Source organism: Megalops cyprinoides, chromosome 16, assembly GCF_013368585.1.
Source record: "Megalops cyprinoides isolate fMegCyp1 chromosome 16, fMegCyp1.pri, whole genome shotgun sequence".
NCBI classification, from domain to species: domain Eukaryota; kingdom Metazoa; phylum Chordata; class Actinopteri; order Elopiformes; family Megalopidae; genus Megalops; species Megalops cyprinoides.
Genome location: NC_050598.1, coordinates 16,603,701 through 16,629,893, shown reverse-complemented (window position 1 = coordinate 16,629,893; position 26,193 = coordinate 16,603,701). Strand labels below are relative to the sequence as shown.

At 43.8% G+C, this 26,193-nt stretch overlaps 1 protein-coding gene across 1 annotated transcript in view; it reads right to left on the bottom strand.

Annotated features, from left to right (window-relative positions):
• Positions 1-26,170, bottom strand: part of nexmifb (neurite extension and migration factor b) — a 66,119-nt gene extending 39,949 nt beyond the window's left edge. The window contains exon 1 of the mRNA XM_036548900.1: positions 25,611-26,170. The gene's annotated coding sequence lies outside the window, so the exon portion shown is untranslated. The remainder of the gene's footprint in view (positions 1-25,610) is intronic.
• Positions 26,171-26,193: the final 23 nt, after the last annotated feature.

Sequence of the window (26,193 nt, the reverse complement as noted above, 5' to 3'; positions counted from 1 at the left end):
TGTGTCCAAAAAACCCCACTGGGGAGAAAGCTCAGATAGTCAAAAGTGAGTGCACCAGGTCAGGCATTTGGCAGATGTAAATCAGACTCATGCAGGGTTATATAATAAATGCTAATAGGACTACACACTGCAGATGCGTGTGAGTGTGTGTGTGTGTGTGTGTGTGTGTGTGTGTGATTGTGGGGTGGGGGTGGGATTGGGGGATTGCCTTTCTTCACACTAATGAATTCCTTGCCAGGACAGTGTTATTCCATTAGTTTGACTGCTGGTTCCCTGACTTGTTTGCAGATACAAATAGTATAATGTAGTTTTTCTTAAACTAGACACATGTAGTTAAATTTAGAAGGAAAATGGGTTGACCTGAGCATCCACACTCATTGCCACTTTGTTCTTCATCCAGTCATTAATAATGGTGAAGACAGCCGACCGCGGCGTATTGATCAAGGCGGTAGGGCGGATCCTCGTCTCCTTCTCGAGTCATTGGCTGCCTGCTCTTTCACACACAGCAGGAGGGAGTGGCCGCTGGGGTCATTTATTGTACAACGGGAGCCAATGAGAAGCTAAAATCAGTGTTACAGAGATGTGTCAAGATCTGAGCTCCATCCATCAGGATTTGGCTCCACCACAGTGAGAGAGGGCAACAAAAGGAAGGCAGTGATTCACTGAAGAGCAACACAATTTTCAGACAGAATAAATGATAAATTATGATTAAAAGGGAAGGTTGCAGGGAGAATAGCATCACAGGTACAAATTTTAACTCCAGCACAATCAAAACCTTGGCAACAAAATCATTCTGAATGTCTTCTACTCGTAGTGATACAGTAATCACGCCACGGCAGACCTCTGTGACCTGTTAATTTTTCCATTAGACAAAACAAACAAGAAAATCCATAAAACTTTTTACTTTTAATGTCAAGGGGAGAGCCCTCCCCTCTATCCTTTAATGGAAGTAATGTGTAATGTGCAATAATCATAAAAACATGCTAATTTCAGCCAAAAGAAAATGGCCTTGGTTTTAAATTAAACTAATTTAAAAGTATGCACTGCATCAGAACACCTTCCACAGAAAACCAAATTTAAAGACTTTTGGGATTTTACAGAGATTTTCTTGGGTGTTGTTTAGCCATTTTTCTCTGCTAAAACAAGACTGATGTGTACAGACACGTGACGAACACCCTTGCACTACCCGATAATGAAATTATACAATGCCATCAAGCTTTCCACCAATGTTTTCTGCCTAATTATTTACTTAACACACCACATATACTGTAAGCATGATTTCACACAGTCAATTGAAACTTGGCTCAGGAATGTATTGCCCTCTCTGCAAATCTTGCACATATTTGAAAGCTTCTGAAATCACCCATGATTGCATGAGTAACTGCGTTGAGTAACAGTGTAGTGCTCACACGGACACACATGTTCAAGGGCCTTCCAAGTCATGACTCTGTCCTTATTTTTAGTGAGGGATGCTAGGCTGAGCTACGCGTGGACACATACATTTATTTGTGAGAAAGAGAAAGAGTAGGAACAGACCACACAGACACCATTACTGTTTCAAACGCACGGCTCTCACAGTGCTTTTCTGTTGCATTCCCAGGATTTGACGAGGTCACTGCTGACCGTGGATACAGCTCTGCTGCACACTGCATCTACGCATCCTACAGATTATGATGTACAATACCATACATTTGTAGCCTTGACCCCGATAGGCAGTTTCTATGGTACAGGTTGATGCTATAGATCCTGGCTTTGTTTCGAGCTGTCAGCGAAGAATGTGCATTTCATGTGCTCCCCTCCCCTGCCAACACACTCCACAAGCCAGCCCAGCATAGCACAGTCCAGCTCAGCTTGGCTTCTCCCGGGACAGCAGTGCCAGCTGCTTCAGCTCGGTCCCACAGCGAGGCCACTCACTCATCACATCAATACAATCAAATGCCCTCATTTTGCGGAAACAGTCGAATCTACAAATGGCCAGCGCCTTGGCAAGCTGAATCAGAACTGCTCTAGTATCACACAACACCCCCTTGGCCACAGATTTTCAAAAAAAAAATGATCTTTTAATTTCCTTCAAAATGAATAACTTGAGTGCTTTGACGTTCATACAGGCATAGAGACATAGAGTAACACTGTCCTGGTGGTGGACAAATGGAGAAGGAGAGAGACTGAGAAGAGGGAAAAGAGAGAAACAGAGACAGAGAGAGAGAGAGATAGAGAGAGAGAGAGAGATCCACGGCTTCGTTTCACACCATGCCCACTGCCAGCCTCAGACAAAGCCGAGCAACCATGATCACAGAGTTTCCCAGAGTGCACTGCAGCCCTGGGCCAGGGCCCAGTGACAGCAAAGCCACAGCTCCCCATGCTGCTCCTCCTCTTTACGCCTCCCCTCCCCTAAGCCTGGTAAACAAGCTTCCCTTTCCTCTCCAGCTGAAACCAACCTTGCCGCTGTGCTCCGATTAGCCTCGTCGGTTTTATTTAGCATTTTTTTATTCAATTACACAGAGCATTATCTTCCTCTTTGTCTCAGAATTATGGAGATAGTGGCTGGCCATGACATTTGTATTGGTACACTTGTACATAGTATTGGTACATGATTTTCATCGTGTCATTTTTTTCAACTTCCTTTTGAGAAAAAGGGAAAATAAAAATATGATTAAAATGCAGGAGCAGCTTACCTCACTGTAAATTAGGATCCAGTGTTACTGCCACATACTGAACAGAGTTCTGGTTCTGCTTATAGAGTTCCTGACTTGTGTTGATACAATACAAGGGATATCACACCAATAACCTGGAGCATTAGACAATACCTTTCATCCTAGGTTTTGGCTCAAAATGGATACGATCCATTACCGCTGAACGCATAGACCCACACTTTCAGAGCATCAAGGCAAAGGTAGAACACTAATCACATAACATCAGGCTTAGGACTACAATGCAAATGTGTTTCCAAAGACAGTTCTGTTGAAAATCCTTGGGTGTCCTGCTCATCTCAGCTGAAGTGCAATAATCGCAGTGCGATTGTGAGGTAGACGCATTGTGGAACTGAATGGCAGAAAGGCCTTCAACGATCTAAAGGCTATCATACACCAGAAGAGATGCGATCAAGTAGAAGCCTCAGAACGAATCCAGAGTCTTTCATCAGCATTAAAGCAAAAGTGCTTTTCTCCAGAATTAATAATGCCATCTGTTAACATCTCATAACCAATAGTGTTTCTCATCAGCTTTTTTTTTATGCATTTGCCTGGTTTCAGACTCTAGTTCTGGGAAAATGCATAGCACAGGAGTGGATAAAAGTCAAGATATTCATGTTTGCTCAGAATAACATATTACGGAATGTGCCGAGGTCAAAGCCTTTACTTTAAAACACATACACATGCACACACTCACCATGGTCCCCTCAACATCTGATGGCATGCCAAAGACAGCCGATTTGGAATGAAATGGCAGACGCATTGCTTCCTCATCAGCCAATCAAATCTGTTTCAGAAAACCGCGGCGAGGTTTTGGAGGGTGAACATTCAGCCGGTTGTTGTGACCAGCCATGTCAAGTTTCTACGTGCTCATCGCTCGCCTCATTGTTTTTGTCTATCTGAACTCCAGCGCGTCCAACATGCAGCTGTCGCAAATTGACTGAGAGGTGATAACAGCCTTTAGCGCTCCACACATTACCACTCCCTTGTAAGCACAGCGCTCCCTCTCCCCACTCAAAACCAATTCTACACAATTCAACCGCACATCTTTTGTTGGCGGATTAAAAATGTGCATTATACCATGCAGCAATAAAGGTTGACACCAAATGGAATACACTGACCCTCTGTTTTAAGCTATATATGCAAACGAAGAGCCATAAATGAAAGCAAAGCATTGCCACAACCTATGATTCATCTACCTAGAAACGAACCGTTCAATTACTGGTATGGGGTGTGGTTACCTGAGCACTTTGTTCCCGCTGCATTGCAGTGCCTCAGTATTCACCATGCTTCTCTCCTGTTTCCAGCAGATTACTCCACCCCATACAACAAAGGAGGGGGAGAGGGGGAACTGATATAGACTTGAGTCAAAATACATCTTTAAAATACATCTTTAAAACCACCTTTAAACCATCTTTTTCCAAAACAATTTCAAATATCTTAAAATAATTTGCCATACTACTGAGGCAAATAATTATGAGCAACTGAATGTAACATTTCTCTAGATAATGAGGAGAACCCAGCTGAAGCTAGCCACCTCTGAGAAGTGTTTCCTGGTTGATGCTGTGGAGAGAGCCTAGCTCTCTCTGAAGTTGCCACTGACTGTGTGTGACATGCATCCGAGGCCTTTCCAACCAGCTCAGTCGCTGGCCTACCTGGTGGAATGGCAAGCTTATCAAACCCCTCAAGAAGCCAAAAGAGAAGCATCTGGCTGTAACAAAAGAGACTGTAACAAGTAACCTCAATCCGTGATCCACCATTCAAACTAGCCTGGTTCAGTAACACAGAGCAGGCTGCCCGTAAAGCAGAAGTCACAGATCTTGCAGGGAAAATTCATCCAAACAAGCTCAAGCCAATGACCCACCAGTACAAAAGAGTCTGACAGCCATGCTCTTTGGCTTCATGGACCAACTAAGCACATCCCTCACAGACCTTGCTTCTACAACAAAGAAACTGAAGAGTACCCCATCACCTCATATCAGCCACCATCCACGTACCCAGTGCTATTTTGGAAGGCACACAACAATACATACCCCGTACACAGCAAACTAGCCTCTGAATATCTGCTTGTTCCATCAACGTCTGCTGCTGTAGAGTGTCTGTTCAGCACTGGAGGGTGTGTCTTAAGGCAAGGTCACTGGTCATTGTCTGATGATCTCTTTAAAAAAACATGTTATTGAAATGTAACATGCAAGCATCACTCTATCTGATGTATAGATGTAAAGCTTGGGTTGAAAACTGCCTTTTTTTCTTTAGAAAGTGTATCATTGTTTTAAGATTATTAAAGAGTGAGATGAGACCAGCGAGCTTTGTGTCGATTGTAATTCAAATTACAGCAACCGAGTGCATAGCAACACTTTGAAATACATTAAGAAACTCTAAATCCTTTGAGAAACAGCCTTTCAGATACTTGTTAAGTGATATATTTGAAGTAGTTTCAAATACATGCAAATACTTTTCAAAATTGGAATACTGGTCTTTTCAAATGACAATTGGCATTTACTTCTGCATTGGTATGTTTCAAAGTAAGAAATACCTGAAAAACAATTTTGATGAAGTTCTGATAGATGTGCTCACACTGACAGATATGCTCTAGCTGACAGATATGCTCTTCAGATATTCATGGTAATCAGCAGCATAGACTGTCATGTAAATTCAATACTACACCAATGTGTATAATCTGTGTGTTGACAGTGGTAAGGAGGAGAGCTCATAACTGTTGCTGGTGCAATTCCCCACTGGGGCACTGCTGTTGTACCCTTGGGCAAGGTACTAAACCCAGAATTGCTTCAGTAAATATCCAGCTGTATAAATAGATAACATGTAAAACTGTAACCCTTGTAAGTTTCTCTGGATAAGGGCATATGCTAAATGACAACAATGTAATGTAATGTTCAAGTCAAAGAAATGTTTTCATATGTATGGGCGTCTTATGATTATTGCTGGTGAATAAACACAGCACATGGGTATCCCTGACAAGCAGGCTGAACGCTGTCCTCAGATAAGTGCTGTAGCCCTGCACTTTATTGCTCAGGACGTTTCTAAGCCTCTCTGGTGCAGTGGGAGGGGCAGCGAGAGGAAAACCATGGCTAATTGGGATTCAGCCTCTCCTCTCTCCTCCCACTGCATGTGTAGCCAGCTGCCCCCACTTACACAGGGCACCTGTCCAATGGCAGGAGGGAGTGAGCTGTGTGCCTGAGCGGGGCGGGGGAGACAGGAGGGGGGGAGACAGGAGGGGGGGGGGGGGGCTGCACAGTTTCCCAAGAGCCAGGACCTGCGTCCAATGGAGCAATTCTGCTCGAAGCAGACGCTTCCATATCCAGATAGGCCCTCTTCCCCTCCTCCTCGCCAAACTGGGGAGGAAGGATCAAAAGCCTGCGATATGAGGCACTTCCATGGCTACACAGCATAGCAACAGGTTAGAAATACAGAAAGTTAAGCCCTAGCAACACACGCCTAAATAAACGCTAATACACATGCTCACACACAAACTCCCAATTGAAATTACCATCCAGCATAATGTGCACTGCAACTGTAATTAATGGCATTATGAAGGCACCGAATGTCGCAGCTCGGCCGTATTCTCTCAGCCAATTATTGAGTAAAATGTCATTTTGGCAGGACGCAGTGCAGGCACGCTGCATGCCAACGATCTGGATCCCGCCGCATGTGGAACATGGGGCTCCCAGCAGCTTTGACAGTTTCTCCGGAATCTCTCATCTGAGCTTTCTGCACACGCCGCTGAGAGAGATCAATGGAACGGCAGGCTCCCCCCTCCGCCATCCTCCCCCCCCACCCCAATCCCCCCCCCCCCTCCCCCGCATCCTCACCGAGACCCGCACCAGCGCTGGCAGACCAAGGGAACAGAGAGGAAAGCAAGGGCACCATGTAGCCCTTTCCTCGCCCACTGCGAGAGGCCTCAGCCGAGGTCCTCTGTTGAAAAAACATGCTGAATGAGCTGTTATTCAATTGCGTGACACATCAATCATCGTCGCTGCCGCTGTCATCATTTCAGCGCAGCGTTGACGGCCTTTATTGCACTGTAATGAACAGTCCCCATGCTCAAAAGCAGACCTGCAACACCACTTGTTCTTAAAGCGCCTGATCCTCTCTCTGCACCTACATGTGCTCGGCTGATTTTGCAGAACTGCATGCAAGGAATGAAACAATCAAAGGGGTAAATATGTGCCTCTGTAACAGAAATCTTTTTTTTATCACTGTCGCAGTTTCCAAGGTGAGCTTATTTGTACACTGGCTGTGCCATGCATTAATCTGTTCATCTCTCCTGGATAAGCACAGCTTCTATTAGACAGAGTTTAAATGCATAGGCATATCTCTCCTTTCAAGAGGCCACCAAGCAAACCAGCATTTTCCCATTTCTGTTCCATAATCCCCGGCACTTATTAAAGCTTAGCTGTCATCATTCCTAGGCATTTCTAAAAAGCACGACACTTAGCCTTGAGAGAGAGAGAGTCTCTTTTGTAGGAGAGATGTTTCTCACCAGCCCCAGCCCACCAATCCTCCAACCTGCACATGGCTGTGTCCATGTTCACACACACATAGACACACACACACACACACACACACAAATGCTCACACTCAGCACACTCACACACACACAAATGCTCATACTCAACACACTCACATACCACAGACACAAACATACACAAACACACACACACACACACACACACACACACACACACACACACACACACACATAGCATACATATACTTCACTGAACTAACAGGCAGGCTCAATCTTACCATAACAGCAGATCTAAGGGAGACCAACCCACCCCTTGCTAATAGCCACACCATCTGCGTTCTCTCTCCCCTTCACCTTTTCCAATCCGAGTCGTACAAAGGCAACGCAGTTTGTGCAGTTGTAATGCGAAACACATATATTTTTTTGATTGACTGGCAATTTAGCTGTGGGTGTTTCAGCCACTTTGATTAAAAGAGATTACGTTTTGAATGCAGCACCCACTGGAACCATCTCTTCACAATGCAACCTTTATACAGCACAGCATCTGAATCCCGTTCTACACAGCAGCTGACTTTCTTATTTGGCCCTTGATGAATAAATGAGGCGAATTCCTTGATTTTGAATGGGACCACTGGTTTGAAATGAAATCACTCAAATCAAGGGTCTGTGTCTAGCTGCAAGCCTTCAAAATGCCTCCTCTCCTGAAAGAGATTCATGATGACAGGCTCTGTTATCAATACCATTAACTTTTACAGATTACTAAAAATGTCAATGGTCCCACAATACAGGGCATACCATTGGTGGAAGAAATGAGCTGGGCATTTTTCAGCATATTGAACGGCTAAAGGTATTTGATTGTTGCAAAGCTCTCTATTCCACCAAATATGCACATCCATCGATTCAGCTACTTAAACAACTACAATTCCCACCAGCATTAAAGCTGGGAGGAGCAAAAATGAATGAGAACCTGCATTTCTCACCTTGAAAATTTCCAAAGAATACTTAGAGATCAGACACAGCCCGGGCGCATTCCCGCAATCTGAAATAAACAGGTTTTTTTTTTTTCCTTTAAACACGTTAACGACTTTGATTTCCTGTGTATGCAGTCATTGCTGCCACCATGCCAATTAATCAATCAAAGACTGAGAGTCTCTGAGGCAAAGAGCAGGCAATTTACTGTCCATCCCCCCACACTCATTCCAGCACCCCCCACATCTGTGGTCTGGCACAGTTCTAGTCGCGGTTTTTATCTCCAAGGCGCGGCACTGCCGAGGCACCGCGTAAATAACCAAACAGCAGATTTGCATTCTTGTCACTACCGGGCGTACTGCGGGTCACCCCTCCAGCTTTTAAGAACGTGGCCACTCTTCGCAGCGAACTACAAATGGTGCTTCAGAAGACATATGGAACGCTGATAAAACCTTCCGTATCTGTTCCAGAACAGACGAGTTTCGCGAATTAGACCTCAAGCTTGTGGAATTCAAGGGACAAACATTCATAAAAGATCCACATTTAAAAAAAAATGTGGTAAACTGTCAGTGATGAGGGCTGTACACCAAAAGCTTTGCTCTTTAAGTTTCATCATTGTGTACAGTACACAATTGTTGACAGATCTACTACGATGTAGTTTCTGAAATTCTTTTGATCCATCCAGTTATGTTTTAAACTAATAAGCTTATTGCAATCATTGTCAACTGAGAGTCCAGTGAAGTGCTATGTGTGGGTCTACACATAAGCATGTGCTCAACAGAATGGCCTAGATCCAGGGATAACAGGCACTAGGTCTGAGAACTAAGATAGGGAGACTCCCTGCACCGACAGTCAGTGACAAATAGAATAATTCTGACTCTGAGGTGTTACAAACTCCTTATCAAAAACACCTCTACTTATAAAGTGAGGTTGAGGTTGCCATATTGTTAGGCAGAGGTTACTACTGATTTTTTTCACCAGTAAAGAGGGTTCCCATTGTCCAGTGCTAACACTGAATGGCATGGAAAAACTACAACTTCTTTAACCAGAAAGGCCCAGGAAGGAAAATACATGTTGGTCTACTGAAGAGCTGCCCCATGAACCAGCCATTTCCCAGGATACAACCAAAACTTCTTATATATATATATAAAATATATAAAATATAACATATTTGTTTTCCATTTCTAAAGTCACTGATCTTACTACCTTTTATTATCAAGAACAGAGACAGGTCACGGTTTACAGCCATCTGCAATTGTGCAGTCTGGTTAATGGTTTGAGGGGTTTACAGCCATCTGCAACCACAGATACACACACAGATTGATGGTGTGATGTGAGCACTGTGTTCTTTTCACCACAATTTCGGCGACCGTCATCTACGAAGGGGTGTTTCCTTTCCATTTTGTTTTTTTTTTTAATTATCAAAGCATGCTTACATCGAGACACATTTTCTACAATTATGAGGCAAGAAGATCATGAACCAAACTGGAATTCTTTCAAATAAGTGTGATTAACTGTACCCATAAGTCCTGAGACAGAGATGCAGAGTAAACCCGTCAGATAACCACAACTGATCTGGCCAAAACTGGCAGACGTGTGTGTTCTAGCTCCGTTCTACAGGTCCCGAAAAGGGTTTCAAAGTGGGCTCTAACAAGCAGATATCAAACGGCAAAATTTAAAAAACATCAAATTTAATCCTGACACACACTTATCATTCAAAATTAACAGACGATTTGGTTCTGAACAGTTTTTTCCCCCATGTGTCTTTTGTTCCATTTGTTTATATTTATGCTTATTAGACTTCTGAAACTCTCTAATTTTTCTCTGCCTTGATGAGCACCACAGATCACAGCAATGTTGTTTGTAAAACTGAAAGCGAAAGATTCTGGAAATGTGCACTACTTTTTATTGCACTTTTTTTAAACAAACGAAGGTACACGGTCTCACTAATTGTGGCTCTTAAAAAAAAAGTACTCCCCCATTACATGGGTCATGGGTCTGAAATATTTTGCAAATCCTCATTTAAAGAGGTCAACGAGAGGAGAGCCACACGGAGGCGGCGCGGGGGAGGACACTGTTTATGAGTGACAGGTGTGATAATGGCATGGCCCTTGGCTGGGTCCTCCGCTTTACACACAGATGAACACGTCCAGGTGGTCTGGTTCGTCTTCCACTCTTAATGTCTCGGGTTAACCCTTCTAATGGCAAGTCTGCATATAAAGTCAGTGTTTCCCCTGCAGTGGACGAGGACCCTGTACTATTTATGCTAGCAACAACATATATGATAAAAAAAAGCCAGCTTCAGAGAGTGCATGGCAGGTCTACAACACAAGCAAAATTAGAGATATTTCAACTATCAATCTCATATAGCAGTTAAAGATAGGTTGGGGGGTGGAGGCTGTGCTGACTTGATATACATCAAGTTTCTGTAAATAACTACATGCAGCCAGGCATGATTGTAAAATGTTAGTTTTATTTTGACAGGCAATTACACTGACACAAGGGTACTGAGGACTGAATCTGCATGTACTTCGCGCTCAGACTGAATCTGTGATAATTGATTCAATCAAGTTTTGATGATTTAGCTAAACAAGACATGATCACCCACAATAAGTTGTCATGGTGATGTGATACTGGCAATCAAGATAGCTCGGCCAAGAAAGTACAAACCTTTTCACGTGCGTCAACAACTGGTGATTAAACCAGAAGTGCGCTCCACGTAGAACTGTTCTATTAAAAAGCTGTTTTGAAAACTGCTAGCTTTTCATATGACAACTCCCTGTTTAATTCTTCATTGTAGTAAATAACATAATGTGTTTCATCTTCTCGTTGCATGAGATTATACATCGCAGAGCTCCCTTAAGGCCAGTGGCCTACGCCCACAACCAGAGGGCAATCCTTAAAGAGCATGTGCCATTAAAGGGACAAACGACAGCAAAGCATCTGTTCCTTTCCCTTTCACAATCAGGAGTATTGATCCACGAGGCTCATCAGCTCTCTCTGTTAGAGGCAGATGCTCTGCGCGTGCATTGTGGGCATTTTCCCCGGGTCGCTCTCTGCCTTGGAGATAATGCTTCTCCCAGCCTGAGGAGGTAGGCTAAAAAAGAGCCTCTCCCAATGAGATCCTAAAAAAAACCGAAGGTTGCCAGTTACACTGAGCCTTAACAGTATGCCAGATCCACCCAGCACTCTCTCCCCCGCCTGCACACGCTGTACGCAGTGCCAAGGACAAGGGTGCCCGAATCCCCTCCCGCAGCGGCCCGGCTACGCCAGCTCGCAAAGGGACCTGCCATTTTAGGCCTGCGCAATGGCCAATTAAACAAAGCGAATGTGGAGGGAGAAGGGAAAAAAAAACCCAGACGCTTCATTAAGTGGATAAGGTTAATGAGTTATTTATATGGTCGACGCACTCCGGTGGTTTAAAAGGTTAGACGCTTCTACTCGGCTGCCCTTTGGAGTTGCGAAGAGATCTTCCCCCCATTTGCACGCTCTCCCAAGCAACCGTAATGAGGGTCACGCTGCTCTGCGCCTCCCTTTGCCCTCTGTGTACTTCAGGAGAGCCGGGGAACAAACAGGCCCACGTGAAGAGAACGCCAAAACAGCCTGCTTCTCTGCCTCTCTCCCCCTCGGCCTCCGTCTCCCCGCACTTCTCATACGCTAAAGCCATTTCAGAGAGCGGGGGGGGGCTAGCGTCTGGGCCAAGGGTCGCGAGGGACTTTGTGACTCAGAGTGTGATTTCACCCACTGGGCTGGAGTGCTCTGGGTATTGTTTACTGAGCAAACCTCAGAGAAGGGATTAGGTGTTTTTAGCCCATGTATTTTTTTTTCTGCCAAACAAAGGCTCCTGCCACACAGGCCCTAACAAGAGCCTTTGAAGTGATTTCTGAAAACCACTCTCCGGAACAGTTATTATAACGCAAATGCAATCACGTATCTCAGTTTGTTTTGGGGCTCCCTTCCACTTCACCTGCTCATGGTCCAATTTTGGGCCTGCAGTATGGATTCAACACTGTTCTCCTCCATAGCTAAATCCAATGCTTTCTTAGACATGGCCTGTATTCCTCGCACTTCATTCACTGTAATAGTGGTGCACTGTATCACACAGTGCCAAAAGCACACTTATGTGGTGGAGACGGCGACAATAGCTCAAGCACTTATTGAAAGGCAAGTGAAATAAAAAAAAAAAAAACAGAAAAAGAGAATATGTCACACACTTAGAGGGGTTGATGAATGTATTCAAACAACAGAGGAACTGTGAGCAACTACTGTCTGCGACAGCCATTAGTATTTTTCTGTTTTAGGACAGTCGCAGACATTATTGCTCTTGCAGCCAAACCTAACACAGCTCTTTTACCCAAAGCAGACAATCTATCTTCATGCAGAGTTCCTCCTCTTAGCATTTCAGTTTATTATTATGATTATCATGACCACAAAAAGGAATGTATATTCAAATACATCCGCTGCGGAATTATGTTACTGATTAACGCCTTCAACAACAAGGGCACAGATTACACCAGCAAGCTATATAGCATGCCAGGACTAAAGGTGTGAAACTTTCAGTGTAAATTTGGTCAGCGACTATGAAGGATAGACAGCTGAAATGTCCCCAGGTTAGACATGTAGTTGGGCTGCGGGCAACAAGTTATTGCGTCATTTTTTTTTTTTTTTGGTCACGTTCGCCATCCTGAATGGCTAATCGCGTGGTTCTTATGAGCGAGTATTGGACAAATAGGAACAAATGAGGCGGCGAGCGGTGACTCAGTGCTCTAATGAACCAGCGTATTGACTCACTGAATTCCCTCACTGTCTGCGATGTGTGGATCTCAGCTGCCACTCTGAATACCAATTACTGTGCGCCTGTGAATGGGGGAGGGAGGCCGTCAGCCAGCCAAACAGCCCGCTGAGCACAGAGGACGTTGTGCTCTCGTCAGAGCCGGAGAGGGGGCTGATGGGTAAGAGCTGCGGGAAAAAGGAAGTGAATTCAAAGCGGGGGGGGGGGGGGGGTGTTGCAGGGAGGGGGGGGCTTACTGAGGCCTTTTCAGAGTCGGCCATATTCGACACGCTATGGAACCCCGGCCGAGGGGGAACGGAGCGGACAAAAGGGCGCTAAAACTGTCATGCCTGCGCCTGTGTCTTTCCTCTGGTTATGCAGGTGCCCTGTGCTTAATACGGGTCAAATGGAGACTGATTCACCGACGCACCGTGTCCTGCCGCAATTTTTTTCCTGGCCGTTGGAAATGAGGTCCACAGGCGTTTCACGCGAGCATCCAATCCAGCCTCCTTGCAATTCTCATGACAACCCTAATGAGCATCCTCACATTCTGCATGATACCACTAATTTGAGAAAATTTCCTGCACAAAGACATAATTAGACACACTAATTAGACGCAGACTTTGGTGCACCAAGATCCTCTGCAGTTCAAGCTATCCGCCTACCTGCAGAGTGCTAAAATAGGAAACAGTCGCGAGTGCATGCATCTATGCTAATTCTATTTCATCTGTAAAGTGCAGACGTGGTGGTCCTTTATGCAGATGGTACTGCACACAATATTTCTATACCGAGGTGATGCACATGAAATGCTGTCAATCACCTGACCCCCACCCCCCATTAATGTTAATCCCTACAGTGCCTTCTGCCCCCCCCCCCCCCCCCACAGAGCAGAGGAGGTCTCCCTAAGCACACAGATTGCTACAATATAATGTGAAAGGGTAGCTAATGAAGAAGCCGTCATTACAGAGCATGCAACATTATTCCTCAACCACACTCTTCAACACAGCACAGCTCCCTTTAATAGAAGGAATCAGAATGCAATTGCACAAAAGGATTGAAGAAATTACTGTTTAATATTTGTGTGTGTGTGTGTGTATGTGTCTTATTTTAAAGGAGGAGCAGAGAGCTGTAGGTCTCAAGAGAGTCTTTCATACCCCCACGGGGGGATGGCCTTATATCATAGTAATAAATATATATCCAGGATACGTTTCTACATTTCATATATGTATACAGGGAGTGGACGAAATAATGGAAACAACAAATAAGTAACTAAATCACAATTAATATGATGTAATGACTTAAACTAAGTCCCAATTAAAGTCTACACATTTCATATTAATGTAAATACCAATTACAAAATATATTTATAAGAGCTGCTTTAAAGTCAACACTTTAATATGTGAGTCTCAAAAGCAACAAGGGAGTCTTAAGAGATTTTCAAAGAGGTTCAATAATGTTGCCTGAATTGCAGGTGTGTCAGTCACAGAAAAGGCAAAATGTGTCAAAGGGAGCAGTGCTGAAAAACTGACTGCTTCAGGAAAGAGGAACAGCGGTTGCAAGCTGAAGCTCACCAACAGCGACAGACAGACAATTAACATAACAGCTGCTAAAACCCACAAAACAACAGCGTCAAAAATTACCACAGAACTAAATCTACACCCCTATGGCCCCCGTCTCACCCAAAACTGCACGTCAAGAGCTGCAATTCTGAAACCACCTACAACTAAAAGCCAATGCGCAACAATGCACAATGTGGCATAATGAGCACAAAACCTGGATTTCTGAGAAATCTTTTTCCTACATCTGGAAAGGGTTTTTTTGGGCAAAACCTAAAGGAAGCCTTCAACCCACACTGCGTGTTCCCAACTGTTATACATGGTGGTGGATGTGTTATGATATGGGCAGCCATCTACTGGGAGATACTGGATCCTATTATTAGTCTGCATGTGTTAACAGAGCTGAAATTAGTATCTTGTATGAGTCTTGCATAAAGCCAGTAGGTTAGCAGGTAGCAGAGCGGTTCCAGCGGTGACATCACTCCCTCAGAACTGGTTAGCTAGTGCTGTAACCCTACGGAGTTAAGGGCAAATTGCCTTTAGCTCAACTGGTAATAACGTCAGTCATTAGGGTTGGTTGTGCAAGGAGAACAAGGGTTCAGAGCTCGCTCACGGAGGTGCAGACCTCATTACACATGGATTGTGTAATTGTAGCCAAGGAATACATAGCCATTTTAAGAGACTAGATGAACCCTATTGTGCAAACATTGTTTACTCAAGATGTTCCCATACTCCAAGATGATAACACCCCTGTGCACACCATTAAATGCATCCTAGAGTGGTTTCATGAACACCAGAATGAAGTCAAACACCTTCCACGGCCTGCCCAGTCATCAGATCTAAACATTGAACCTTTATGGGAAATTCTGACACAGAGATCGAGTACATTTCCACCTCCTTCATGTCTTAAAGAACCAGAGCTTTTCCTTCTTGAACAATGGTACAGTATGAGATGTTTAGAGGTTATGGGGCAGTACTTCTGAATGATGCGCCTGTTCAACACTGCTGTTAAATGTCTTTATTTATATTCAGTCATAGTCACAGTGACAGTGAGATGCACTGGATAAGAACATGGCATCATCTAAACAGAATAACAACAACCAACGACCTGAGACATAACAACCTACTTTCAGTTCAATAGCAGGCGTTTCTCTGGATGGGCGTTTTGAAATGTATTATCTGGTACATACAGAATTTTAGTCAAGGAAAAAAAAAAAAACATTAGCAAACCTGCTTTGTGCTTTAGTTTTGCAAGTTGTTAGGTGTTTCATCCAGTGCATAGCCAGAGGAAGACAACAATGCAAACTTGATTAAAAATGTTCATTGATTAAACACTACAAAACAGTTGTGTGCCTTGCAGCCAGTCATGTTTAAAACTGGAATTCATTTGACCTGCTAGCTAGCTGAGTTACCTCCCAAACCGGCATATTTTGAGCAGAGAGGCAACGGCCGTTCAAATCCTGAATATTGTAAATTCCAAAACATCACACATCATTCCACCCACTGTGACCCAAGTAAGCTCTTTAGTCAAATGAGCGCTGTTGTTAACTGCTGTTGAGTGAGACGCTTCATTCCCTTTGAAAAACTGGAACATTTTTTTTTTATTGAGGATATCAACGAGCCTTGCATTTTAAACAGGCATGGCAATTTGGATTAAATACTCTCCATGGTTCCAGGAGAAATTCAGAACAGTATTTTTTTTTTCTATTGTGGTGAACGGAGTGTGGAAGATGTGACGAGGACTGTGAGGGTGCGTGGTCTACAGGAACCAGGGCCAAGCACAGAGAGTGCCACCCTCAAGGACTTCTCTCATCACTGACAAGATTGAATGATTTATCAGGCTAGTGGCACGCGTTTGCTTTTTTTTTTTTTAAATTGTTAAAAATATTTGTCTGGAAAATTGTTTGATTTGAGGGCTTCTTTATTAATCGTCGATCAATTTTGTAAAATGGCAGTAATGCAATGAAACATGAATATTCTTTTTTATTTTCTCAAACTGTATATTCTTATATACTTATATACAGAAAGCATGAATAAATGAAGCCATGTGAGATGACTGTTTTACAGATTTTGCCAGTCTTTCATGATAAAAAGATGAGGTTTATCCCTGCCTCCTTATCCTCCTCTCCTCCCTCTCTTACTCTCTGCACTGTGTACATTATGCTTTTATTTGCATACGTTCTTCTTACCACTTATTTCAAGGTGTCAATCTCCCTTGGGCTGGACCAGCCCAGACTGAAGGGGTTCAGTGCTGGGGAGTTTCAGCACTGCTCCACGGAGACTCGACAGATACAGCGTGTTGGGTAGAATACAGAGAATTAAAGTGAATGGAGTTCAACGAGATGGTCACTGGACAGCACTAGTGTTATGACTGCAAGCAAATTATCAGTGCGCAAACGTCTCTGGATCTGGTTAGAGATAATTTGCATCAAAGTGTTGTGCAGTAAACTCCCAGTTTTTCTTTACAGTCCATAGACTGCATGGCAAACGGGAATCCCAAAGGAAATTTAGAAAATCAGACGACGAAAATCTTGCTTTCCTCCTTGTGTCATTTCATTTCACTAAATGGCTTTAATTTCAAGTCATCGTAGAACTAACACAAACACTGAACAAAAATGATCAAGTAAAACGACCTTCACCTACAGGACTTTCATAAGAGTAGCAACTACACTGATTAAACTGCATCAACACTGATAAAATTGCTGTACTGAGTACTGAAGTCAAACAAAAAAGGATTTAAAATTTAAAATGCAGTAGGTTTCCATTCAAAAGCAAGCGCATATAACAGTAACACAGCTTTGGCTGTAAACCCTCAGTAGGTTACAGTTGTGGTTATTACAGCAAGGGTATACTCCAAACACTGTTACAAATAATCAATACAGCCTGCAATGTGCATGTATACAGGACAGAGAATTCCACTTTGGCATCCTGCCCTTACTGGAATAAACTGTGAATAAATGCAACTGAAATGACATGATGCTCTTCCAAGACTCTCTTACTGAACAGAGAACACAATATGCATGCACTAACTACAACAGCAACATTATTGGTTACCTGCAAAATAAGAAATTTAAGGACCAACACCACTCTTGTTCATGTAGAAAACAGTGTGGTAGCCTCAACATTTATAACAACAATGCACGGTTCAGCTGGACTGATCTTCACTGCCAGATACATTATACAAAGCCATGGTACAACACTGCAGTCTGCAGCAGCTGTTTATGTTGGCTGTACTGAAGCAGTAGCCTCCTCTGTAGTAGAATCTCTCACCTCCCTCTGTCTGAGATACTATGATACCCATTTTGGACTCAGGGACCTGCATGAACTGAGTCACGCTTCACTTCTCCCCAGCCCAGTGAGACTTACACCCCCCCCCCTCCCAAAAAAAACATCATATGGGACTGCTGAGACCTTGAGTGCAGAGGCCTCTGACAGCCCTGATGTGGTCCTGCATGCTGATTTCAGTCTGCCAGGGAACTGTGAGCCGAGGTCCGAAAAACCGGGGTGACACACCACACGGGCATTATGATGAGGATTACATGCTGTTTACTTCTAAAGATCCCAACCCTCCCCCACCCCACCCCCACCCTCTACCATCAGTCCTGAATAAATTAGGTTGCTGAATGTGCGAGAGCCTAGTCTTAGTTCCCAGTCAAAAGCACAGATGGCTGTTACTTGGTTTTAAACATTGCCTTTATTTTTGTATTTTTAATGGTGTGAGCATATCAAACCCACACCATCACGAAAACAAGAGGACCTCTAAATATGCTCGGTGATGTTAAATGGCTAAACTGTACTTGCAGGGAGAACTAAATCTCTTCAAACCGCAATCTGTCTCACTTGTAGCTGGATGTTGCTTGATGCCGCTTGGTGTCCTCCTGTATCGTATTTCAGCTTTCCTGCACATTAAGCCACGGGGCTTTTCTCTGTGCAGTCCCCGTTTCCCCGACCTCTAAATGCAGTGAACCTGAATTAAAAGGAAAGCTGATTTCCTCCTTTTCCACCTGGTTCAGTTCCCCGTCCCTCCTCACTGAACACAGAGAGAGCTTCCCATAAGGACACTTCTGCTGCGGCCAACAGCATTCATCTGTCAGCCACGTGATGCACGTATGGGGCCAGTTGGGACCCAGCATCTGTGAGAATCTTCCACAAATGCACGCATCCACAGCCCCAAGCACATATAACTATATAAATATGAAACAGGTGCATCTACTGTAATATTTCTGAACCTCTATGAATATCAAGTAAGGGACAGGTGAGCCTCCCATTGTCTATCATGACACACCAAGACCATAGCTCTTAATTTCTTGCAGTCTTCTGGACCAATGGGTCATTTTTGCAGTGTGTAAATAAATATATCTTTCTGTGCAATTGCCAAGCTGTGATTTATGTTTGTTTGCCAATCTATGGCCTACCGGAACAGGAATTCATTAAGTAACCTCACAGACCAGCATATAGACCTGCACTTAAAAGACACTAGCCCCGCAGTTCTGCAGCAGAAGCATTGCCATATGTAATCTTTGTCTTGGGGCACATGCTGAGCATATAGACAGGCTTCCAGTGGCTAGCAGATCTCACACAGCTCCTCCAAATGTTCATTAATGGGCCCCAATCTCAAAATGAGGAAAAAGGGACTGTACTCTTAGACAGCAAAAACTTTTAATGGCCACGAAAATTGATGCTCTGGTGTTTTCACGGCCAAACCATTCTGCAATCTTCTATTCTGCTTTATCTCGTATGTGAAGAGTGAATTCTCCCAAATGAAATTAGTTTTTTGGAACAACCTACTGCCCCATCCTCCCTCTTGCAACAGCTCAGAGAAATAATGATACAAGGTGAGGCAGGATATGTAAGAATCAACTCAAAAAAAAAAAAGTACGGAAAGCCTTTATTCTCAAGGTCTCTTTTGAGATTTAAAAATACCGTAATGAAGCACGCGCATTTTGCATATCCCTCGCTACCGAAACTGTGTCATCGACATGCCTCACTCGTTAAAGTGTGTAACGATGAAATATGCTGATGTGTGCATTTTGCAAACTTGGATTCTGTTTAGTCCCTCTACGCATGTTAAAGAAAGACACTGGCATAAGCTAATGGCTGGAAGATGGGAATCTCTGGGTAGTTGAGGGAGAAGGGGATGGAATGCTGCAATAATTGGTTGTTCTTGGAAAGTGTAAATGCAAGAAAATAACATACATTTTTTATGAGACAAAACAGATCCACTGACTCAATAGAAGCGAGGACCAGTGAGAGTTGACAGTAAGAATCTACTTTGGTAAAGACAACAGGCGTGTTTCAAACAGATATTCTTTTTTTTCTGACAACTTTGTTGTTGATTTTCTTAGCTGATCTGTAGTGGAGGGAAAGATGAGGAGGAGGCTTTATGCAGGAATTTTCAAAGATATGGCGATAAAAAATTTTAAATATTAATGGGGTTTAATTCTATTAACTTTCTCGCTGGTTACATTATTGAGGTATGATTACAGACTAATTGCAAGCATTTTTTTTCATGTCTAACGCCGAGGAGCACATCATGTCTCTCCGCCGCATGACTGAAACACAAAGTAAGTGGAGCTGCATGGATGTACGCGCCACAATGGCGGTCCATGTTCTACCTGCCCTCCACCATGGCAGAGTGTGAGGCCACATCGGGGGCTTGCAGCAATCACATCCAATCCAAGCTTTTACAAGCCTACAAAGGGAATTCTCAAATCGCGCTACATAAAGCAAGTGCACGGACGAATGAACCAGTGAATGAACTGCCGATGAAATTTGCAGCTACTCGTCTGAAAAAACAAAAGGCCAAAACATATGGAAAAAAAAGACGTAACAGTATTCAGTCGCAGTGGTGCAAACCAGTAAGGTCTTTGATGCCTCAGAATTCTGCCAGGGCAGTTTTTCAGTCTGTACCAACTGGATTCTGCCACTTGAGAAGCAGACCAAAGGCAGAGGCAAAAAAGGCTTTTTTTTCATTGCATATTTTTTGTTCCTGTCGGACTCAGTGTCAAACCTATTAATAATAGCCACCTCTTCAAAAAATGTGAAGGGTGTGGCAATGCATAAATCCAAAAGGTCTAATACTACAAGTTGAAAGTATTATGAATCGCAAATGATTAAAAAACAAACTCAGCCTTAGGCCTTTGCTGAGAAGGAGGGCTGGGAGGAAACACGCTGAACTCCAGAGTGCTCTTTTGTTTGGCTCCCATAAATACCGAGCCTCTTTGGCCGTCTCCTCCCCCAAAACTATGTCAGTGCACGAAACCAGAGACTCTGGCATCAAGGGGCAGGCGATACAAAGACCTCCTGTTATTCCCCCAGTTCGGCTTTCTCTCGGGACCTGCCCCCTTCCAAACCCCCCTGAGAGCACACGCCCCCCCTCCCCCAGGACCGCACTCACCCCGCTCTTGAAAGGCCTGGTTGCCCAACAACGCTCTTGATCCCTCCGCCTCTGAATCAAACCCTGTCTTAGGAAGGCATCTCAGCGTTGCTGAGAGCACCACACTCAATGCACATGAATAAGTTCAAAAATGCCCCCCAAATCAAAAGAAATACCTTATGCATTGATTTAGGATTTGGCTGAAAGCAACGGCTCATTTTAAGGGAAAAAAATCTTATGAGCCTAAAAATGTCAATAACATTCACACCTCAAGGATGTCCACTGGAATGCTGTGAAGTACAGAGGAAAATCGAGACCAATCTAGTCTGTTTATGACTACAATGGGACAAGTTTCTATCATGCACCTGCATCCATGATAACCCCATTCCCTTGACTGCTGACTAGGCCCATGCATTTGTGAAAATATTCACATCATAAAAAGGTGATTTACTGAAACGCTGTACAACTCTGGCTCTCTGTAGCAGAATTCCAGCAGACTTTAGAGTCCATCTTAGCAACATTATAATTTCAGTAGCACGTACAATAACAAAAATGTATCCATTCACACACCTAGCACAGTTAGCTTGATTAGCTGGTTAAAGTGGAACCAAAAACACCTCTGGGGCTACGAGAACCACTGTTGTGCATCACTGCGCCAAAGCTACTACTGCACGCTATCCAGAAAGACGTACAGCGCAAACAACAAATGAGTAAGCACATCAGAGATTGGTTTCATTTGGCGTGGTTTAGGCCATCCCTTTCCTCGGAGCAGCTCTGTTTCCACAGGTCATCGGAAACCTGGAGAGACGTGGGCCAGCCTCGGTAAAAGATACGGGTAACGCGATGCCAGAGGGCACGCACTCAAGCGCATGCCAAGCCCTCGCAGCACAAAGGAGACAGTGGCCATCTGCCTGGGAGGGGGGGAAAAGGGGGCACAGGCAAACAGCTCTGCCGGTGCTCAGCTTACACAGCGCAATCCAACCAGAAACGGACAGGGGCAAAAACGAGCCAGGCTTCCACTGACCACAAATGTCAACAGCAGTGCTGCACCAAGTGCACCGGCAGCCCCGGTTCAATGCCTCACCCAGGCATATTGCGCAACTACGAGACCGCCTGACGCACTTCCAGCATCTCAGCCCGACACTGTTGTCCCCGCGGCTTTTAATATAACATCATTCCACATAACAAAAGCACGCAGCCTATACCCTTCTGCCTGCCACTGTATGAAGGCACACTTTTGATTCTCATGAGAATCTCAGCATCGATTCACATCCTTGAAGTGACAAAAAAAAAAGAGGAGGCTGACGTGTGTCTGCAGTAGCTCAGCGCTGAGCGTGTTGAGCAGAGGGTGGGACCGCGGAGGGCGCAACGCCACGCGGACCGCAGAGCTCAGCACCCGCTCTCCTGTCCTGCAGGAGGAGTCCCGGCTCGTTCCCTACGGCCACGGAAAAGCAATCAAAGAACGGATCAGCCTCCCTTGGACTTTACCTTTCTGTTTAATTACAGCACGCCGCTGCTTCAGTTACAGCTGCGTAGTCAGAGGCAGGGGTCTGCCTGGAGTGTGCGGGCCCAGGGCTGCCAGGTTAGCTCACACTGTTACCAGGTGCATCACAGTACAATAATCAATAATCTCCAGGGCACATCTCTTTTCTGGCCCTGTCAGTCAGTATTCTGGAAGATTCACAATGCACAGTATTGATCTGCTTCATTTGGCTGCAATCCTGGGGTTCATCAGTGAAAGAGCACTATACAATATGACAATCGTGGAGCTATATTGGCCCAAGGAAACCTTCCAGCCACATGCCAGGTACCTGACACCATTAGCCACCATTTTATTTTGACCATTCACCTCCTTTTTGCCTTCCCGGTCTAGTATTGTTGAATGCAGAGTCATTGTGATAACTCTGTTGCATCTTTTATTTCTACTAGTGATCCAAAATATATTCAAAATAAGGAAGAACAGTGAAAAGAATGTGAGTGGACCTTTTTGCACAATGAAGCTTGTACATCAACACAAAGTCTTTGTTTAATTGATCAACTATCTTCCAACATGACCAATCTGGAAAGAAAGAACTCCACACTGCACCGCTCCCCAATTTAAAGACCAAAGAAACACCTGTGGAGACTAAGAGATCTTATTTTTGGATAATTTATGCACTTCCGAATTTTATTAACTCAGTTTGCTTTTTTGTGATTTGTTTGGCTCTCATTTTTTCCCAGCAAGCTTCAGAATTGATGAAATGAAAATAAGTCATAACACTATCACATTGTTGTCATTAGTATTTTTATTATTAGTAGAAATAATAGTAGAGGTTGTTGCTGGCCTGGTGGTGGGAGCTGCTGTCCTATTCTGTATTTAGATTATCATGTACAAGTATTAATGCTCAGGAGAAGTTTAATCAATTGATTCATATTTCAATACGATATGTTAGATTTATGGTTTTTGGTGAAGGCACATCTTAAAATCATTTAAATTCAGTGTAAGAATGGGATCTTATGAATGAGGACTTCCAGTGATTGCAGCAATTTTAACTCGTCCTTAATGGAAAAACATACAACATTTTGGGGAGGTAAAATTTCTTGCTACAGAAAGCAACAAAGAGAATTCAGTAGCTGTTTATTTCTCTCCTTGGATAAGCTCTACCAATGTAACCACTTTACTGAACATGAAAATAAGTGGAGCAAACCCTTCCAAATTACACCCCGATTCCCCTCAATGAAGATCTTAAATTTCCAGGTTGGCAGCAAATGTTTGCACAATTCACTTGAGCACTGGATGCTGCTCAAAATGGACAGCACGCCGCCTTGAGCAGACTCAGGCACTTAATGTGTCAGGGACCAGTAGCAAACCAAGAGCACTAGACCTCGCAGCAATATAAGCAACTGGCTGGGGTCTTGACAAACACCCATCAGCAGGACCTAATTTCACTTAGCTGCTTGTTGCTGGGAATGGAGATGCAGTGTTGAAGGGACAAACACAAACACAACATTGGCTCTAGGCCAACTGTGTTCCAACCCCAGGTGAAGAAGTCAAAATGGGCAAATTTTGGTCAACCTATGAAGAGACGGGCCTGCTGCAAAATTAGACATTTAATCTCATTTGCTGTAATCTCTGTCAGCAAACAAACTGGAAACATGCGATAAAACCAGGAATAACAGTGATATCTTATTGTTAATATTGATGCGAAATTACATGTTCAGTGAGACACCCTCAGAATTGATGACGCTCCTTAAAGTGCATCACAAACATCTATATTTAAATGCTGTCATTAATCACAAATCACAGATAAAACATCAGTGGGTAAATACAAACCCACAAATCCCATAAGAAAGGATGAAAACTACAGTAGGCAGTTGGGCCCGTTTTAGTCATTTGGCTGTACTCTTTAAGTGGCCTTCCTTGCTTTCCCATGAAGGAGTACTTATGAAAAAGAATTCACTGCAACGACAAAGACGTCCATTGGGTCGCCGTTAATCCTCATTTCGCACCAATTTAGCATAAACACCTGACTACAGTGAAAAATGATGAAATTGGATAATTAACACGTTAACGACATAATAAACGGGTCTATGTTTTCGTAACTCACAAACTGCACACACCTCTTGATCGGTGGTTCAGGCTCTCCGAAACCCACCCATTTCCACGTATGTTAGTATTTGCATTCAATCCAAATAAAACCCTCTCTCTATGTAGCTTCTCATCTTCGGTTTAAGAATAAATTTGTAATTTTTTATTTTGTATTTTAAGGTCTTATTGATTATTTACCTTTATCGAAAAACAATATATCAACAACTAATAATAATAATAATAATAATAACAATAACAACAACACATTGTTTATCATTATTATTATTATATTACACACGTGAAAACGCAACACTAATCAGAATTCGCAGATTACAGCAATATATTCAACAAACTTGCTGGCAACCTCTTGACTGTCCCGTTAATCAGTTACTGCATCTAGATTGAATTAACTGTTCACACGTCGTCATTTGGTATCCCGTTAAAAAGGCAGGCGGTACCTCGTCTCCAGTTTGAGTCTGGACAGCCTCACCACAGACGCAGAGCTCCACAGCAACAATGATTAACCTCGGGACATCCTCAAACGACCCGCGGTGTTTACACCCTGTTGTGCTAAAACGCGTATACGGTATCTGCTATGTTTCAATAAGGATGCCCAGTTAGGTCCAATCAAAATTCCATATTCCCGAAACAAGTGGTTCTGAACTGGAGAACCTCTCAGCTATGTTAAGGTCGAAGGACATAAGGTGAAAAAAACACCAGGTTGAACCATATAGTGCTGCATTTTTGCCGACAAAAATGTGATCCAAAACAGTATACTACTGCATCCAAAAGGCAAAATCCGTTCAGCCGTGCGAACCGGAACACCACGGTCCTATAAGAAAGTCATTCAAGTTTGCAAGTGCAATGCCTTCAAATGTCCCTTTACCTACAGAAGTGCCTCGGTGTAGCCTAAATTGTGACACGATACAGGACTTAGATAGAGGATCTTGAGGCAACTGCGGTGATGTGCAGTAGAGAAAAGTAATGTAACGAAGATAATAGCCCAGATATCCCACGAAAACGGCACGGCTGGCTATCTAACCACGCTGCGTTTGTATAATGTGTGTTCCACATACAAATAAATACCCCCTTTATAAAATGCAGTGTTAATGGATAATACAGCCTGGTGTGTATCTTCCCGTTTAAAGCATACCGACCGTGCTCTCTACGGCACCGCAGTATCCAACTTACCTCTCGATGCACCCAAACTGCGCTTTCTCCTCGTCGCCAGGAGCCCCTGCCCCCTCCTTCTGTTACAAAATCAGAAATGTGTCTTTTTTACTCAATACAGGCACTTCTCCATATTTTCCCCGAACCCGGACCTCCAGTACTAGCAGGTGGACGCGCCTCTCAGTGATGGAGCCAGCGCGCTTCTCTCCCCCCTACCACTCCATTTTAAATTACAGCAGTCTTCGTATTCCAGGAAACAAATTAGGACCTTAACCATTCCATTTTCCACATGACTTCCAGATTTCAGAGTACATTCATGTTGCACGTTCTCATATTCCTAATTTATGGCGTCCTTTCGATTGTTTTACACCATCTACAAGGTGCTCGATGCTGCCATTGTTACGCCGTATCTTTTTTTTTTTTTTTTTTTTTTTTGCAGCTGGACCCCCCCTCCCCCCTCCCCCCTCTCTCTCGCGCTGACGAGCGCAGGCTCGTACACTCTCTCGCTTGCCTACTACTCCCCCTCTTCCTTTTTTTTCTCCGACCTGTCATAAAGAGCGCGCCCACCCAGTCCACGCAAGGCCGCGCACCGCATCGCGGACGT